The sequence below is a fragment of the Bombina bombina genome, chromosome 3 (genome assembly GCF_027579735.1).
Source record: "Bombina bombina isolate aBomBom1 chromosome 3, aBomBom1.pri, whole genome shotgun sequence".
NCBI lineage: Eukaryota > Metazoa > Chordata > Amphibia > Anura > Bombinatoridae > Bombina > Bombina bombina.
The window spans coordinates 973,604,822-973,624,207 of NC_069501.1; the positions used below are offsets into that span (position 1 = coordinate 973,604,822).

Here is a 19,386-nt window from a genome sequence, read left to right on the forward strand (position 1 = left end):
ATCCCTCCCTGACCCCCCTCAAAAAGCTATCTTCCCTCCCGCACCTCAGAATTGTCACCGCCATCTTAAGTACTGGCAGAAAGTCTCATTGGATACAAAAGAGTGCTTCTTCACTCGCAGTAGATGGGGGTATGTTGACCTCCTTTCTGCTATTAACCATTCAATGGTGGAAACAGGTTACTCAAAAAGTGCAAAAGTAGCAAGTAGTATAAAAAAGTGTTTTATTAAACTTTAAAATGTACAGCAACGCGTTTCTCAGTATTGCTACTGTTTAATCAGCCTGATGAAACAGTAGAAATACTGAGATCAGCCTGATGAAATAGTAGCAATACTAAAAAACGCGTTGCTGTACATTGTCTGCCTAGTTTGCACTACGTTACAGTGCAAGACCAAATGTGAGTGTATTATATTCAACATTTGCCTTTTGTTACACCATACAGAATTACGCTATGTGGTGCCTTCTCCATCTTTTTCTAGAAATACTCTGAAGTGGAAGGCCTTTACCCTGAGGAGAGCTGCCAGTTTGCACCTACCCATACCAAAGTGCATTTGGACTTACAACTATATATGGTATTTGCAATATAATACCCATACGTTTGCACTACTCCACGACTGTTTGTGTAATTCGGTCCTACACTTTTGGTATTATATGCTATATATTGTTTATGGTATATATATATATATATATATATATTACATTGTTGCAGACTTTTTTATTGTGGTGATAGCGCCCCTATATACACTTTGCAAGTGTTCTTGTTTTTTGTTTTAAAAATAAAGGTTGTTTTGGGTTTTCCTTGGAAGAGTGATAGCATTAGCTGGTAAGCATGGAGTAAAAGGGATATTCTACACTAAATAAATGCTAGACATGATAATGTTACCAAAGCAATGATTAGCCTGAGAATAATATACAGATGTATTTATTAAAATGATGGGATCAATCATATTCCTTTAGAAGAGATTAACAAATTATTTATCTAAATACATATTTTTTTTAGACTTTTTTTTTTTATTTATTTTTTTTAAATTTCTTTTTTTTTATTTTGCCAAGAAAGATAAACATTTAACAGTAGGTGAATCCAACAAAAAAGCAAATAAGAAAAATGCTTGCAATAAAGTGTACGTTAATACAAAACAGAATACAGTCTCGCTTAGACATGAAAGGACACCTTAAATGGGTGAAGAAATTCACCTATCCACTCGAGAAATGAAAAAAAGACAATTCTGACCTGGCAATTTTTCTTAATACATAAAAAACCCTCCCAAAACTCTGATCACCATTAATGCTATAAACTCTAGATCCTAACTGGCACACACACAGAGAAAAGAAAAAAACAGAGAAGAGAAAAGAAGAAGAAAGAAGGAAAAAAGGAGAAAAAAAAAAAAAAAAAAAACACACAGCCCCCCCACTCTCCTCACCCAGCCTTCACCAGAATCCTTCAGTCAAGTAGCCACTCACCTCTAAGGTTAGCTTCCAATAAGAAAAGAGAATTTTTAAATGGCTGCAGGATCAATTTTTGAGTTTCCTGATCCAGAGATTTAATGAAAATCCCCCATTTATTTATAAAGAACCTAATGTTGTTATCTATCTGTGCTTTTACTAAGGCTTGTTCTAGAAACATTTGATATGTTATCCCCTTTTTAAATTCAGAGAATTTGGGTTCTTTGTTAGACTGCCAGTATTTTAAAACCAGTTTCCTACCGAGCAGTATCATATCGTATTTTTTTTAGACTTTAACCCCTTCAGGACTGGGAATGTTGCAGAAAAACTTGCCAAAGTACCAGAGAATGTTTTTTTAGCATTTTTGCTATTACTCTATTTAAACAGAAATATATATATATATATATATATATATATATAAATCTTTAAATTTAATTTACCTATCAAAACTATATATTTTTAGTAGACAGCCCAAGCAGTGTTCCCTCTAAGGCCAGTTTTGTGAGCGGCTCAGCAGCGAAACCCCTTCAGGACTGGGAATGTTGCAGAAAAACTTGCCAAAGTACCAGAGATTTTTTTTTTTAGCATTTTTGCTATTACTCTATTTATATACAGGGAGTGCAGAATTATTAGGCAAATGAGTATTTTGACCACATCATCCTCTTTATGCATGTTGTCTTACTCCAAGCTGTATAGGCTCGAAAGCCTACTACCAATTAAGCATATTAGGTGATGTGCATCTCTGTAATGAGAAGGGGTGTGGTCTAATGACATCAACACCCTATATCAGGTGTGCATAATTATTAGGCAACTTCCTTTCCTTTGGCAAAATGGGTCAAAAGAAGGACTTGACAGGCTCAGAAAAGTCAAAAATAGTGAGATATCTTGCAGAGGGATGCAGCACTCTTAAAATTGCAAAGCTTCTGAAGCGTGATCATCGAACAATCAAGCGTTTCATTCAAAATAGTCAACAGGGTCGCAAGAAGCGTGTGGAAAAACCAAGGCGCAAAATAACTGCCCATGAACTGAGAAAAGTCAAGCGTGCAGCTGCCAAGATGCCACTTGCCACCAGTTTGGCCATATTTCAGAGCTGCAACATCACTGGAGTGCCCAAAAGCACAAGGTGTGCAATACTCAGAGACATGGCCAAGGTAAGAAAGGCTGAAAGACGACCACCACTGAACAAGACACACAAGCTGAAACGTCAAGACTGGGCCAAGAAATATCTCAAGACTGATTTTTCTAAGGTTTTATGGACTGATGAAATGAGAGTGAGTCTTGATGGGCCAGATGGATGGGCCCGTGGCTGGATTGGTAAAGGGCAGAGAGCTCCAGTCCGACTCAGACGCCAGCAAGGTGGAGGTGGAGTACTGGTTTGGGCTGGTATCATCAAAGATGAGCTTGTGGGGCCTTTTCGGGTTGAGGATGGAGTCAAGCTCAACTCCCAGTCCTACTGCCAGTTTCTGGAAGACACCTTCTTCAAGCAGTGGTACAGGAAGAAGTCTGCATCCTTCAAGAAAAACATGATTTTCATGCAAGACAATGCTCCATCACACGCGTCCAAGTACTCCACAGCGTGGCTGGCAAGAAAGGGTATAAAAGAAGAAAATCTAATGACATGGCCTCCTTGTTCACCTGATCTGAACCCCATTGAGAACCTGTGGTCCATCATCAAATGTGAGATTTACAAGGAGGGAAAACCGTACACCTCTCTGAACAGTGTCTGGGAGGCTGTGGTTGCTGCTGCACGCAATGTTGATGGTGAACAGATCAAAACACTGACAGAATCCATGGATGACAGGCTTTTGAGTGTCCTTGCAAAGAAAGGTGGCTATATTGGTCACTGATTTGTTTTTGTTTTGTTTTTGAATGTCAGAAATGTATATTTGTGAATGTTGAGATGTTATATTGGTTTCACTGGTAAAAATAAATAATTGAAATGGGTATATATTTGTTTTTTGTTAAGTTGCCTAATAATTATGCACAGTAATAGTCACCTGCACACACAGATATCCCCCTAAAATAGCTATAACTAAAAACATACTAAAAACTACTTCCAAAACTATTCAGCTTTGATATTAATGAGTTTTTTGGGTTCATTGAGAACATGGTTGTTGTTCAATAATAAAATTAATCCTCAAAAATACAACTTGCCTAATAATTCTGCACTCCCTGTATAATTAGCAAACACTATGCAAAGCAGACTGCAAGGTGTGGTTCCCTTCACTGCTGGGCCTTCACAAAACTAGCCTTAGAGGAACACTAAACCCAAGGTATTAATCTAGGCCCATTTTAGTATATTTCATGCCACCATTTTGCTGCTAAATATAATCATATAAAAAAAATGTTTTTAACTTTTTCACAAACTTTAGGATTCTCACTGAAATTATTTACATACCACTTGTGCAGTCATGTCACAAATGGTTGTAAAAGCTTCTCTGGGATCTCCTTTGCTCAGAAATAGCAGATATGCATGACTTTGCCATTGTGTTTTGGTAATTAGAAGGCCGTTAATTGCAGCCTTGCACCACACAGTGAAGGGGTTAATCAGGTAGATTGTAAGGTAAATTTTAGCTGTAATGTAGAGATTACCCTCCTACCTGACACCACCCACCCTTTGATCCCTACCTTATTCCTCCCAAACAGCTCTCTAACTTACTCCCCTCTATTGAGCCCATGTAGGGATAGTAATAAAAATTAGGGTTACAATCTCTGTGGTTTAAAGCTCACACTTATGATATTATGAGTTCACTGTAAATTCATATTAAAAATAAAATGCCCTGCTCAGGAAAATACCCTGCATGTCTCTAAATTTAAGCAAGACAATGAATGTCTACTTTGTTAATAAAACTCACATGCAAGGGTCAGGGTAATTTTCTTAAATTTCTGAGCAATTAATTCAACCATTAAGTGCATCTATTAGCAGGAAAAATGGCTCACGATTAGCTTTTTCATTTGCTCTGCACGGCTTTGTGTAAGTAATGTAATTATTGTAATTAATGTAGTGGAAAAGAAAAAGTATAGACTCATTTACAATTACCTGGGTTTATAATAGGAAGGGTTATTAGTGTAAGGCTGAGCCAAATCATGTAATGCGAGTTTAGCATGAGGTGAACTATAATTTAAACTTTATTTTAATCTCCAACAAGAGACTTCAGAAAAGATAAACGATGCTATAAAATGTAGTGCCATTTAACAAACTACAACAGAGACACCACTATTAAATATGTACCAACATAGAAACAGTTACTGTCATTATTTTAATGACTTTCAGGATGGCTTTGGCAGATGAAAACACTGATATAGTCAATATCCCTACTGTATTAGTATATGGTTATAACTAGATTCACTAACAGCTCTCTGGATTCCTATTCAGAAACCTCCAACATCTCTCCATTCTTATGTGACAGGGTTCTATAGAGTAACATAGAAAATAGATCTATAAGAGATGCCAGAGTGGGCTTAAAGGGCCACTGTAAGTAAATATTTTCTATGCCTGTTACTAACTAACTACACCTAATACGCTTTTTATCAATAGCATTTCATTAACATATCTCTACCGTATGTCAGAAATCTTGTCTGCAAATTTAATTGTTTTCCAAACCCACTCCGTGGGTATCCTTTCCTCTGTACCAATCCGTTTACAATACCTAGGTTTCAAAATGGCGCTTTAAACACAAAGTTATTGGTTTAAGTATTTTGAACATGCAGTGCTGAAAATAGTGGGCAGGATAAAGTGACATCATCGGCGAATAAAAGATATAACTTTTAGAACGTTATGAAACTTTGTTTTGGAGAAAATATAGGTCAGTAGGTTTTAATTAATGTTTATTAACTTTAATATGTTAGTTGTTTAGCTTAAAAATTATAACAGAAAGTAAACCTTTAAGTGATTGACACTTTCATACAATTAATAGACCTTTAACCTTTTAAAGCCGTTATGCCGTTCTATTCCGTCATATTTACACTGGGCTTTAAAGCCGTTATGACGGAATAGAACGTCATATCAAACGGCTGTCCTGAAGCCTTCTGCGCTTCAAGGACTTGATCGCGGTCTGGAGGGCGTTCCTAAGGTTGTAGGGACGCCCCCCAGATGCGATCCAATAATTGAAATCTCGCGATCGTATGCACGATCGCGTAGTTTCAATTTGTCTACATCGGAACAGGTGTTCCGATGTAGACACTTTAACCCTGTCACGAAAGGGTTAAGGGCAATGAAAAAAAAAAATTTCTTTCACGATACATATAAAGCATACATTTTATATTTTCTATTATCAGATTTACTTTGTTCGCTTGGCATTGTATGATGAAAACAGTAAGGAAGTCTCATGAACATGCACATGTCTGTAACACTATATAGCAGCAGTTCTGCAAGAATACTTGTAACAATGTTATTTATTTGCAACAGCACTAGATGGCAGCAGTGTTTATCTGTTCTTCAACACAGAATACTGCGAGAACATAGCAAATTTGGACACTTTTTTTTTTTAATTGTAGGCACTGTCTAAATCATGAAAGAAAAATTAATCAATAACAAATGTCCCACATAGATGGTCCACATGAACAAAAGCACCTATCTAGGCCGCGGCAGGTAGTCCTCAAATGTGTACCAGGATCAGCCCTTTATCACAGGTTTCACTCCAGGTACTAAAATATAAAAACAAGCAGGAGCTCCAATAGCACAGTGATATCATGTAGAAATGTCCACTCCAAGACACACTCTCACTCAGAGGACATATAGTCACAAGTCTGTAGCACTAGCAAAGGCTGGGTGTATCTGAGCTCCACAGCTAACTCCCTTGGGCAATCAGCAACAATAGTCCAGTGTCAGAATATTTGAGCCCAACAGGAAAATAGACTCCAAAAACGTATAAAAGTTTATAAACCCATATAATAACAAGGGGTACTTGGTCAAGTAAAAACACTTAAAAAAACACTGCTGCGACGCGTTTCACAGTGCTAACGGCAATGTTTTTTCAGGCAGATACTGGGGAGCTAGCTGGGGGGCTCAGATACACACAGCCTGTGCTGCCTGCACTATTTGACATACTGTGCCATTGGAGCACCTTCTTGTTTTTATGTTTTCTTACATGAAAGAAACATTTTGGGTTACATATCCCTTTAAAGGGACATGGTTTTGGAGAACAACAGGTTAATTGCACACATAACACCTATTAACATCACTACACTCAAACATAGAGACCCTTCAACCTGTGATGTATTCTATTCTCACAAAATCGCCATTTTGTTTGTTGTTAATCCTGTACACTAAGGGCTAGATTACGAGTGGCGCACAAACTGTTGCACACGAGTGAAAAGTTGAACGTTAACGCATTTGCTTGAGCGCAATTGAATTTAACGCGCGTTGTGATAGCGCAACCTCAGTGCTTTGGTTAACTGTTACACTCAAGTAAAAACATAATTTATGCTTACCTGATAAATTTATTTCTCTTGTAGTGTATTCAGTCCACGGGTCATCAATTACTTATGGGATTATATCTACTTCCCAACAGGTAGTTGCAAGAGGATCACCCAAGCAGAGCTGCTACATAGCTCCTCCCCTCACATGTCATATCCAGTCATTCGACCGAAACAAGACAAGAAAGGAGAAACCATAGGGTGCAGTGGTGACTGGAGTTTGAATTTAAAATTTAGATCTGCCTTAAAAGACAGGGCGGGCCGTGGACTGAATACACTACAAGAGAAATAAATTTATCAGGTAAGCATAAATTATGTTTTCTCTTGTTAAGTGTATTCAGTCCACGGGTCATCCATTACTTATGGGATACCAATACAAAAGCTAAAGTACACGGATGATGGGAGGGACAAGGCAGGAACTTTAAACGGAAGGAACCACTGCCTGTAGAACCTTTCTCCCAAAAACAGCCTCCGAAGAAGCAAAAGTGTCAAATTTGTAAAATTTTGAAAAAGTGTGAAGCGAAGACCAAGTCGCAGCCTTGCAAATCAACAGAGGCCTCATTCTTAAAGGCCCAGGTGGAAGCCACAGCTCTAGTGGAATGAGCTGTAATTCTTTCAGGAGGCTGCTGTCCAGCAGTCTCATAGGCTAAAAGTATTATGCTACGAAGCCAAAAGGAGAGAGAGGTAGCTGAAGCTTTTTGACCTCTCCTCTGACCAGAGTAAACGACAAACAGGGAAGAAGTTTGGCGAAAATCTTTAGTTGTCTGCAAATAGAACTTCAGAGCACGGACTACGTCCAGATTGTGCAAAAGTCGTTCCTTCTTTGAAGAAGGGTTAGGACACAATGATGGAACAACAATCTCTTGATTGATATTCCTGTTAGAAACTACCTTAGGTAAGAACCCAGGTTTAGTACGCAGAACTACCTTGTCTGAATGGAAAATCAGATAAGGAGAATCACAATGTAAGGCAGATAACTCAGAGACTCTTTGAGCCGAGGAAATAGCCATCAAAAACAGAACTTTCCAAGATAACAGCTTAATATCAATGGAATGAAGGGGTTCAAACGGAACACCTTGAAGAACTTTAAGAACTAAGTTTAAGCTCCACGGCGGAGCAACAGTCTTAAACACAGGCTTAATCCTAGCCAACGCCTGACAAAAAGCCTGAACGTCTGGAACTTCTGCCAGACGTTTGTGTAGAAGAATAGACAGAGCAGAAATCTGTCCCTTTAACGAACTAGCAGATAAGCCCTTTTCTAAACCCTCTTGTAGAAAAGACAGTATCCTAGGAATCCTAACCTTACTCCATGAGTAACTCTTGGATTCACACCAATATAAATATTTACCCCATATCTTATGGTAAATTTTTCTGGTAACAGGTTTCTGAGCCTGTATTAAGGTATCAATAACCGACTCCGAGAAGCCACGCTTTGATAGAATCAAGCGTTCAATCTCCATGCAGTCAGCCTCAGAGAAATTAGATTTGGATGGTTGAAAGGACCCTGAATTAGAAGGTCCTGCCTCAGAGGCAGAGACCATGGTGGACAGGACGACATGTCCACTAGGTCTGCATACCAGGTCCTGCGTGGCCACGCAGGCGCTATCAGAATCACCAATGCTCTCTCCTGTTTGATCTTGGCAATCAGTCGAGGAAGCATTGGAAATGGTGGAAACACATAAGCCATGTTGAAGACCCAAGGGGCTGTCAGAGCATCTATCAGCACTGCGCCCGGGTCCCTGGATCCGTAACAAGGAAGCTTGGCATTCTGGCGAGACGCCATGAGATCCAGATCTGGTTTGCCCCAACGATGAATCAGTTGAGCGAAGACCTCCAGATGAAGTTCCCACTCCCCCGGATGAAAAGTCTGGCAACTTAGAAAATCCGCCTCCCAGTTCTCCACGCCTGGGATGTAGATCGCTGACAGATGGCAAGAGTGAGACTCTGCCCAGCGAATTATCTTTGAGACTTCCAACATTGCTAGGGAACTCCTGGTTCCCCCTTGATGGTTGATGTAAGCCACAGTCGTGATGTTGTCCGACTGAAATCTGATGAACCTCAGTGTTGCTAACTGAGGCCAAGCTAGAAGAGCATTGAGTATTGCTCTCAACTCCAGAATATTTATTGGGAGGAGTTTCTCCTCCTGAGTCCATAATCCCTGAGCCTTCAGGGAGTTCCAGACTGCGCCCCAGCCTAGAAGGCTGGCATCTGTTGTTACAATCGTCCAATCTGGCCTGCGAAAGGTCATACACTTGGACAGATGGACCAGAGAAAACCACCAGAGAAGAGAATCTCTGGTCTCTTGGTCCAGACTTAGCAGAGGGGACAAATCTGAATAATCCCCATTCCACTGACTTAGCATGCATAATTGCAGCGGTCTGAGATGCAGGCGCGCAAATGGCACTATGTCCATTGCCGCTACCATTAAGCCGATTACTTCCATGCACTGAGCTACTGATGGGCGTGGAATGGAATGAAGGACACGGCAAGCATTTAGAAGCTTTGATAACCTGGACTCCGTCAGGTAAATTTTCATCTCTACAGAATCTATAAGAGTCCCTAGAAAGGAGACTCTTGTGAGTGGTGATAGAGAACTCTTTTCCACGTTCACCTTCCACCCATGCAACCTCAGAAATGCCAGAACTATCTCTGTATGAGACTTGGCCATTTGAAAGCTTGACGCCTGTATCAGGATGTCGTCTAGATACGGAGCCACCGCTATGCCTTGCGGTCTTAGAACCGCCAGAAGTGAGCCCAGAACCTTTGTAAAGATTCTCGGGGCCGTAGCCAACCCGAAGGGAAGAGCTACAAACTGGTAATGCCTGTCTAGAAAGGCAAATCTTAGGTACCGATAATGATCTTTGTGAATCGGTATATGAAGGTAGGCATCCTTTAAGTCTACCGTAGTCATGTATTGACCCTCTTGGATCATGGGTAGGATGCTTCGAATAGTTTCCATTTTGAATGATGGAACTCTTAGGAATTTGTTTAAGATTTTTAGGTCCAAGATTGGTCTGAAGGTTCCCTCTTTCTTGGGAACCACAAACAGATTTGAGTAAAACCCTTGCCCTTGTTCCAACCGCGGAACTGGGTGGATCACCCCCATTACTAAGAGGTCTTGCACACAGCGTAGAAATGCCTCTTTTTTTATTTGGTTTGCTGATAACCTTGAAAGATGAAATCTCCCTTGTGGAGGAGATGCTTTGAAGTCCAGAAGATATCCCTGAGATATGATCTCTAACGCCCAGGGATCCTGGACATCTCTTGCCCAAGCCGTTTCCGGATAGGGGGCCCTCTCTTCATGCTGTCTTAGGGGCAGAAGTAGGCTTTCTGGCCTGCTTGCCCTTGTTCCAGGACTGGTTAGTTTTCCAGCCCTGTCTGTAACGAGCAACAGGTCCTTCCTGTTTTGGAGCGGAGGAAGTTGATGCTGCTCCTGCCTTGAAGTTACGAAAGGCACGAAAATTAGACTGTTTGGCCTTTGATTTGGCCCTGTCCTGAGGAAGAGTATGATCCTTACCCCCAGTAATGTCAGCAATAATTTCTTTCAAGCCGGGCCCGAATAAGGTCTGCCCTTTGAAAGGAATATTAAGCAATTTAGATTTAGAAGTCACGTCAGCTGACCAGGATTTAAGCCATAGCGCTCTGCGCGCCTGAATGGAGAATCCGGAGTTCTTAGCCGTTAGTTTGGTTAAATGTACAACGGCATCAGAAACAAATGCATTAGCTAGCTTAAGTGCTTTAAGCTTGGCCATAATCTCATCCAATGGAGCTGTACGAATGGCCTCTTCCAGAGACTCAAACCAGAATGCCGCAGCAGCAGTGACAGGCGCAATGCATGCAAGGGGCTGTAAGATAAAACCTTGTTAAATAAACATTTTCTTAAGGTAACCTTCTAATTTTTTATCCATTGGATCCGAAAAAGCACAACTATCCTCCACCGGGATAGTGGTACGTTTAGCTAAAGTAGAAACTGCTCCCTCCACCTTAGGGACCGTCTGCCATAAGTCTCGTGTGGTGGCGTCTATTGGGAACATTTTTCTAAATATTGGAGGTGGGGAAAAGGGCACACCGGGTCTATCCCACTCCTTGCTAATAATTTCTGTAAGTCTTTTAGGTATAGGAAAAACGTCAGTACACACCGGTACCGCAAAGTATCTATCCAACCTACATACTTTCTCTGGAATTGCAACCGTGTTACAATCATTCAGAGCCGCTAATACCTCCCCTAGCAATACGCGGAGGTTTTCAAGCTTAAATTTAAAATTAGAAATCTCTGAATCCGGTCTCCCTGGATAAGATCCGTCACCCACAGAATGAAGCTCTCCGTCCTCATGTTCTGCAAATTGTGACGCAGTATCAAACATGGCTCTCACATCATCAGCGCGCTCTGTCCTTAACCCAGAGCTATCACGCTTGCCTCTTAATTCAGGCAATTTAGATAATACCTCTGTCATAACAGCAGCCATGTCTTGCAAAGTGATTTGTATGGGTCTCTCTGATGTACTTGGCGCCACAATATCACGCGCCTCCTGAGCGGGAGGCGAAGGTACTGACACGTGAGGAGAGTTAGTCGGCATAACTTCCCCCTCGTTGTCTGGTGATAATTTCTTTACAGATATAGATTGACTTTTATTCAAAGTGACATCAATACATTCAGTACACATATTTCTGTGGGGCTCCACATTGGCCTTTAAACATAGTGAACAAAGAGATTCATCTGTGTCAGACATGTTTAAACAGACTCGCAATGAGACTAGCAAGCTTGGAAAATCCTTTCAAAAAAGTTTACAAGCAATATAAAAAACGCTACTGCGCCTTTAAGAAGCACAAAAAAACGTCACAGCTGAAATAACAATGAACCAAATCAGTTATAGCAACCAAAATTTCACAGTCAATGTATTAAGTTAGCAAAGTATTGCACCCACTAGCCAATGGATGATTAACCCCTTAATACCCAAAAACGGATAATCAATTTAACAATTAACGTTTTTATCACAGTCAAACACACTGTCACAGGTCTGCTGTGACTGATTACCTCCCTCAAAATGACTTTTGAAGACCCCTGAGCTCTCTAGAGACGTCCTGGATCAAGGAGGGAGAAGCAGGAAGACTGAAACTGAATTTTTACTGCGCAAAAAAGCGCTAAAAATAGGCTCCTCCCACTCCTATTACAACAGTGAGAAACCTCAGTTAACCGTTTCTATGTAGAAATAAACAACAGCCATGTGGAAAATCATGCCCCAAAAGATTTATCACCAAAGTACCTCACAAAAAACGAATAACATGCCAGTCAACGTTTTAAACATACACTTTAAAAGTTAGGTAGTGTTATTAATAAGCCTGCTACCAGTCGCTTCTACTGCAGTTAAGGCTTATACATACTTCAGTATTAACAGTATTTTCTTAGTCAAATTCCATTCCTTAGAAAATTACTTATTGTACATACATTCATCAGCCTGATACCAGTCGCTGCTGCATTTAATGCTGTACTTACATTACATCGGTATCAGCAGTATTTTCCTAGTCAATTCCCTTATTTAGAAAAATAATTTACTGCACATACCTTGTTTGCAGGATTCCCCGCATGCTATTCCCTTTCTGAAAGTTACCCCACTCCTCAGAATGTGCGAGAACAGCCAGTGGATCTTAGTTACTTCTGCTAAGATCATAGAAAAACGCAGGCAGATTCTTCTTCTAAATGCTGCCTGAGAACAAACAGCACACTCCGGTGCCATTTAAAATAACAAACTTTTGATTGAAGAAATAAACTAAGTATAAAAAACACCACAGACCTCTCACAACGACCTATCTAGTTGAGTTGCAAGAGAATGACTGGATATGACATGTGAGGGGAGGAGCTATGTAGCAGCTCTGCTTGGGTGATCCTCTTGCAACTTCCTGTTGGGAAGGAGATATAATCCCATAAGTAATGGATGACCCGTGGACTGAATACACTTAACAAGAGAAAAGTTGCACAAAACACATCAAAAATAAATTTTAAACTAAAGCTACAATCATAATAACACTATCTAAATAAAGTTATTAAGAAAAAAAATGCATAAAAAAGTTATAAGGTCTCAAACATATGAGGTCTCAAGTGTTAGAAAAAAAAGGCCTGCAAAGGGCTTAACATAGAGATACATTCATACACATGTCTATATATGTATACATATTTATTTATGTGTTTATATGTGTATATATGTCTGCAAATACACATATACACAAATAAATACATATATACACACATATAAACATGTATATATATATATATATATATATATATATATACATACATGTTTCTATGTGTGTATATATGAATGTATATGTGTATTTGCAGACAAGTATACACACATATAAACGCATTAATAACTGTGTATAAATATAGAGAGATATAAAAGCATATTTGTGCAATATTCATATTTAATAAAGTGTTTAACTAGTTATTTACTGTAGATATTTCACATTTCAATGTTCTTCACATAGGGGAATATGTTCTATCTATTCTTAAATAGCTATTCCTATTTATACCTATTTATACCTATATATATATATATATATATATATATATATATATATATATATATATATATATATATAAAACATATTCTTCTAAGTGAAGTACATTGGAAATTGAATATTAATATATCCATGTTGGGGCTAGCGTACTTGAGAAAATTCGATTGGGTTTGTGTGCGAGTATGGGTGTTAGGATTTTTCCCACTTTTCGGCTCCATTGAGGTCTATGAGGGAAATACGTTAACCTGGTCATGATTTTCGAAGTTCGGAATTTTGCGCATGTTTGTTTAAACTTTTTATTTTCAATTTGTAATATGTGTGCAAAAAAGCTAGAGGGTTTAACATATGAGCAGGAGCACAAACCACAGCTCTACTTGTAATCTAGCTCTAAATCGGGATATTAAAAAGGCAAATAACAATTTCATTATTAAGGGGTATTAACGCTGACAATATTGTCGGACTCGCAGAAACTATTATCTGCCAAAAGCATGGACCTGGTGTTCTAAGCATCGTCACAATATCGCTATGTTATAAAGGTATCTGCATCGAAATTGTGAGTGAAATGTTCTAAGGGGATGAAAGCCTTGTTAGAAGGCAGTCTCACCAAGACGCGTTTTACTATACTTCACTATGGGAGACGATCAGTGTTCCCTCTAAGGCCAGTTTTGTGTGCGGCCCAGCAGTGAAACAGTTAATTAGGTAACCACACCCTGCAATTAGCAAACACTGCACAATGCAGATGGCAAGGTATGGTTCTCTTGTTAACTGTTTCACTGCTGGGCTGCACACAAAACTGTCCTTAGAGGGAACACTGGAGACGATGGCAGAACGTTTAAAGCAGTGTTGTCATCTGCGGCGAAGGTGTAATGTAAATGAACCCTGAAGTATGGAATGACAATATAATTTACATGTGTGAACTGAAACTCTTTTGTTATAACAGTGAAGCTAGTATAAGAGTAATAAAAGTTATTTATTTAAATAAACGTGTCTAACTTTTGGTGATTTTTTTCTGATTCGGAACAAGATTTTGTGTACTGGATATTAATGTCTCATTTAAGAGAGTAGCTGCAGCGTTTTCATTTTACAAAAGTGCAGGATTTTGTTAAACTTTGTACTATGTAAAATGTGTTTTTAAACATAGACGGCTTTTTAACATATTTGTATAGTTGCTACAAGTTTACGCTGTACTGATCATATTTAGTTCTAATATTATAATATCACTGTACCAAATGTGATACATTTTAATAACACATTTGTTATAGTGTTACTGCAATATTAGAAGTAAAACCAGTTGAGTGTGAACTTACTTTGCGTTACTTCTAATATTGCAATTGCACTATACCAAATGTTATTAAAATAGAACATGTTTGGTACGGTGTAATTTTGCGGCTACATAAAAAGCTTTCGGTCTACTTTTAAAAAATATTTTATATAGTGAAAATTTAAAAAAAAACCCGCACTATTGAAAAATGGAAAAGCTGTGGCTACTGTCTTCTATGGGAGATAATATCTTGTACACAAAATCTTGTTTTTAAAAAAGAGCATGTAAAAATTAAAATGTTTATTTACAGTCGGGCAAAAAACATAATTTATGCTTACCTGATAAATTTATTTCTCTTGTAGTGTAGTCAGTCCACGGGTCATCCATTACTTATGGAATATATATCTCTTCCTAACAGGAAGCTGCAAGAGGATCACCCAGCAGAGCTGCTACATAGCTCCTCCCCTCACATGTCATATTCAGTCATTCGACCAAAGCAGACGAGAAAGGAGAAACCATAGGGTGCAGTGGTGACTGGAGTTTAATTAAAATTTAGGTCTGCCTTAAAGACAGGGCGGGCCGTGGACTGACTACACTACAAGAGAAATAAATTTATCAGGTAAGCATAAATTATGTTTTCTCTTGTTAAGTGTAGTCAGTCCACGGGTCATCCATTACTTATGGAATACCAATACCAAAGCTAAAGTACACGGATGAAGGGAGGGACAAGGCAGGAACATTAAACAGAAGGAACCACTGCCTGAAGTACCTTTCTCCCAAAAATAGCCTCCGAAGAAGCAAAAGTGTCAAATTTGTAAAATTTTGAAAAGGTGTGAAGCGAAGACCAAGTCGCAGCCTTGCAAATCTGTTCAACAGAGGCCTCATTTTTAAAGGCCCAGGTGGAAGCCACAGCTCTAGTAGAATGAGCTGTAATCCTTTCAGGAGGCTGCTGTCCAGCAGTCTCATAGGCTAAACGTATTATGCTACGAAGCCAAAAAGAGAGAGAGGTAGCCGAAGCCTTTTGACCTCTTCTCTGTCCAGAGTAAACGACAAACAGGGAAGAAGTTTGACGAAAATCTTTAGTTGCCTGCAAATAGAACTTCAGGGCACGGACTACGTCCAAATTAAGCAAAAGTCGTTCCTTCTTTGAAGAAGGGTTAGGACACAGTGATGGAACAACAATCTCTTGATTGATATTCCTGTTAGTAACTACCTTAGGTAAGAACCCAGGTTTAGTACGCAGAACTACCTTGTCTGAATAAAAAATCAGATAAGGAGAATCACAATGTAAGGCAGATAACTCAGAGACTCTTCGAGCCGAGGAAATAGCCATCAAAAACAAAACTTTCCAGGATAACAGCTTGATATCAATGGAATGAAGGGGTTCAAATGGAACGCCTTGAAGGACATTAAGAACTAAGTTTAAGCTCCACGGCGGAGCAACAGTCTTAAACACAGGCTTAATCCTAGTTAAAGCCTGACAAAAAGCCTGAACGTCTGGAACTTCAGCCAGACGTTTGTGTAGAAGAATAGACAGAGCAGAAATCTGTCCCTTTAACGAACTAGCAGATAAGCCCTTTTCTAAACCCTCTTGTAGAAAAGACAATATCCTAGGAATCCTAACCTTACTCCATGAGTAACTCTTGGATTCGCACCAATATAAATATTTACGCCATATCTTATGGTAAATTTTTCTGGTAACGGGCTTCCTAGCCTGTATTAAGGTATCAATAACCGACTCCGAGAAGCCACGCTTTGATAGAATCAAGCGTTCAATCTCCATGTAGTCAGCCTCAGAGAAATTAGATTTGGATGTTTGAAAGGACCCTGAATTAGAAGGTCCTGTCTCAGAGGCAGAGACCACGGTGGACAGGACGACATGTCCACTAGGTCTGCATACCAGGTCCTGCGTGGCCACGCAGGCGCTATCAGAATCACCGAAGCTCTCTCCTGTTTGATCTTGGCAATCAAACGAGGAAGCATCGGGAATGGTGGAAAGACATAAGCCATGTTGAAGACCCAAGGGGCTGTCAGAGCATCTATCAGCACCGCTCCCAGGTCCCTGGACCTGGATCCGTAACAAGGAAGCTTGGCGTTCTGGCGAGACGCCATGAGATCCAGATCTGGTTTGCCCCAACGAAGAATCAGTTGAGCAAAGACCTCCGGATGAAGTTCCCACTCCCCCGGATGAAAAGTCTGGCGACTTAGAAAATCCGCCTCCCAGTTCTCTACGCCTGGGATGTAAATCGCTGACAGGTGGCAAGAGTGAGACTCTGCCCAGCGAATTATCTTTGAGACTTCCAACATCGCTAGGGAACTTCTGGTTCCCCCTTGATGGTTGATGTAAGCCACAGTCGTGATGTTGTCCGACTGAAATCTGATGAACCTCAGAGTTGCTAACTGAGGCCAAGCTAGGAGAGCATTGAATATTGCTCTTAATTCCAGAATATTTATTGGGAGGAGTTTCTCCTCCCGAGTCCACAATCCCTGAGCTTTCAGGGAGTTCCAGACTGCGCCCCAGCCTAGAAGGCTGGCGTCTGTTGTTACAATCATCCAATCTGGCCTGCGAAAGGTCTTCCCCTTGGACAGATGTGGCCGAGAGAGCCACCATAGAAGAGAATCTCTGGTCTCTTGATCCAGACTTAGTAGGGGGGACAAATCTGAGTAATCCCCGTTCCATTGACTTAGCATGCACAATTGCAGCGGTCTGAGATGCAGGCGCGCAAATGGTACATGGCAAATGTCCATTGCCGCTACCATTAAGCCGATTACTTCCATGCACTGAGCTACTGACGGGTGTGGAATGGAATGAAGGACACGGCAAGCATTTAGAAGTTTTGATAACCTGGCCTCTGTCAGGTAAATTTTCATCTCTACAGAATCTATAAGAGTCCCTAGAAAGGGAACTCTTGTAAGTGGTAATAGAGAACTCTTTTCCACGTTCACCTTCCACCCATGCGACCTCAGAAATGCCAGAACTATCTCTGTATGAGACTTGGCAGTTTGAAAACTTGACGCTTGTATCAGAATGTCGTCTAGGTACGGAGTCACCGCTATGCCTCGCGGTCTTAGTACCGCCAGAAGTGAGCCCAGAACTTTTGTAAAGATTCTTGGAGCCGTAGCTAATCCGAAGGGAAGAGCTACAAACTGGTAATGCCTGTCTAGGAAAGCAAATCTTAGGTACCGATAATGATCCTTGTGAATCGGTATGTGAAGGTAGGCATCTTTTAAATCCACTGTGGTCATGTACTGACCCTCTTGGATCATGGGAAGGATTTCATTTTGAATGATGGAACTCTTAGAAATTTGTTTAGGATTTTTAAGTCCAAGATTGGTCTGAAGGTTCCCTCTTTCTTGGGAACCACAAATAGATTTGAATAGAATCCCTGCCCGTGTTCCGTCCGCGGAACTGGGTGGATCACCCCCATTAGTAAAAGGTCTTGTACACAGCGTAGAAACGCCTCTTTCTTTATTTGGTTTGCTGATAACCTTGAAAGATGAAATCTCCCTCGTGGAGGAGAAGTTTTGAAGTCCAGGAGATATCCCTGAGATATGATCTCCAACGCCCAGGAATCCTGGACATCTCTTGCCCAAGCCTGGGCGAAGAGAGAAAGTCTGCCCCCCACTAGATCCGTTTCCGGATAGGGGGCCCTCTCTTCATGCTGTCTTGGAGGCAGCAGCAGGTTTCTTGGCCTGCTTGCCCTTGTTCCAGGACTGGTTAACTTTCCAGCCCTGCCTGTAACGAGCAACAGCTTCTTCCTGTTTTGGAGCGGAGGAAGTTGATGCTGCTCCAGCCTTGAAGTTACGAAAGGCACGAAAATTAGACTGTTTGGCCTTTGATTTGGCCCTGTCCTGAGGTAGAGCATGGCCCTTACCTCCCGTAATGTCAGCTATAATTTCTTTCAACCCGGGCCCGAATAAGGTCTGCCCTTTGAAAGGAATATTAAGCAATTTAGATTTAGAAGTCACGTCAGCTGACCAGGATTTAAGCCATAGCGCTCTGCGCGCTTGGATGGCGAATCCGGAGTTCTTAGCCGTAAGTTTGGTTAAATGTACGACGGCATCAGAAACAAATGCGTTAGCTAGCTTAAGTGTTTTAAGCTTGTTCATAATTTCATCCAATGGAGCTGTGCGAATGGCCTCTTCCAGAGACTCAAACCAGAATGCCGCCGCAGCAGTGACAGGCGCAATGCATGCAAGGGGCTGTAAGATAAAACCTTGTTGAACAAACATTTTCTTAAGGTAACCCTCTAATTTCTTATCCATTGGATCTGAAAAGGCATAACTATCCTCCACCGGGATAGTGGTGCGCTTAGCTAAAGTAGAAACTGCTCCCTCCACCTTAGGGACCGTCTGCCATAAGTCTCGTGTGGTGGCGTCTATAGGAAACATTTTCCTAAATATGGGAGGAGGGGAAAAGGGCACACCAGGTCTATCCCACTCCTTGCTAATAATCTCTGTAAGCCTTTTAGGTATAGGAAACACGTCAGTACACACCGGTACCGCATAGTATCTATCCAACCTACATAATTTTTCTGGAATTGCAACCGTGTTACAATCATTCAGAGCCGCTAATACCTCCCCTAGCAATATGCGGAGGTTCTCAAGCTTAAATTTAAAATTAGAAATCTCTGAATCCAGTCTCCCTGGATCAGATCCGTCACCCACAGAATGAAGCTCTCCGTCTTCACGTTCTGCAAACTGTGACGCAGTATCTGACATGGCTCTCACCTCATCCGCGCGCTCTGTC

The 19,386-nt window shown here is 40.6% G+C and overlaps 1 protein-coding gene across 1 annotated transcript in view; it reads right to left on the reverse strand.

Moving 5' to 3' along the window:
• FKBP11 (FKBP prolyl isomerase 11) overlaps window positions 1-19,386 on the reverse strand; it is a 137,674-nt gene that overhangs the window by 67,520 nt on the left and 50,768 nt on the right. The window lies entirely within an intron of this gene.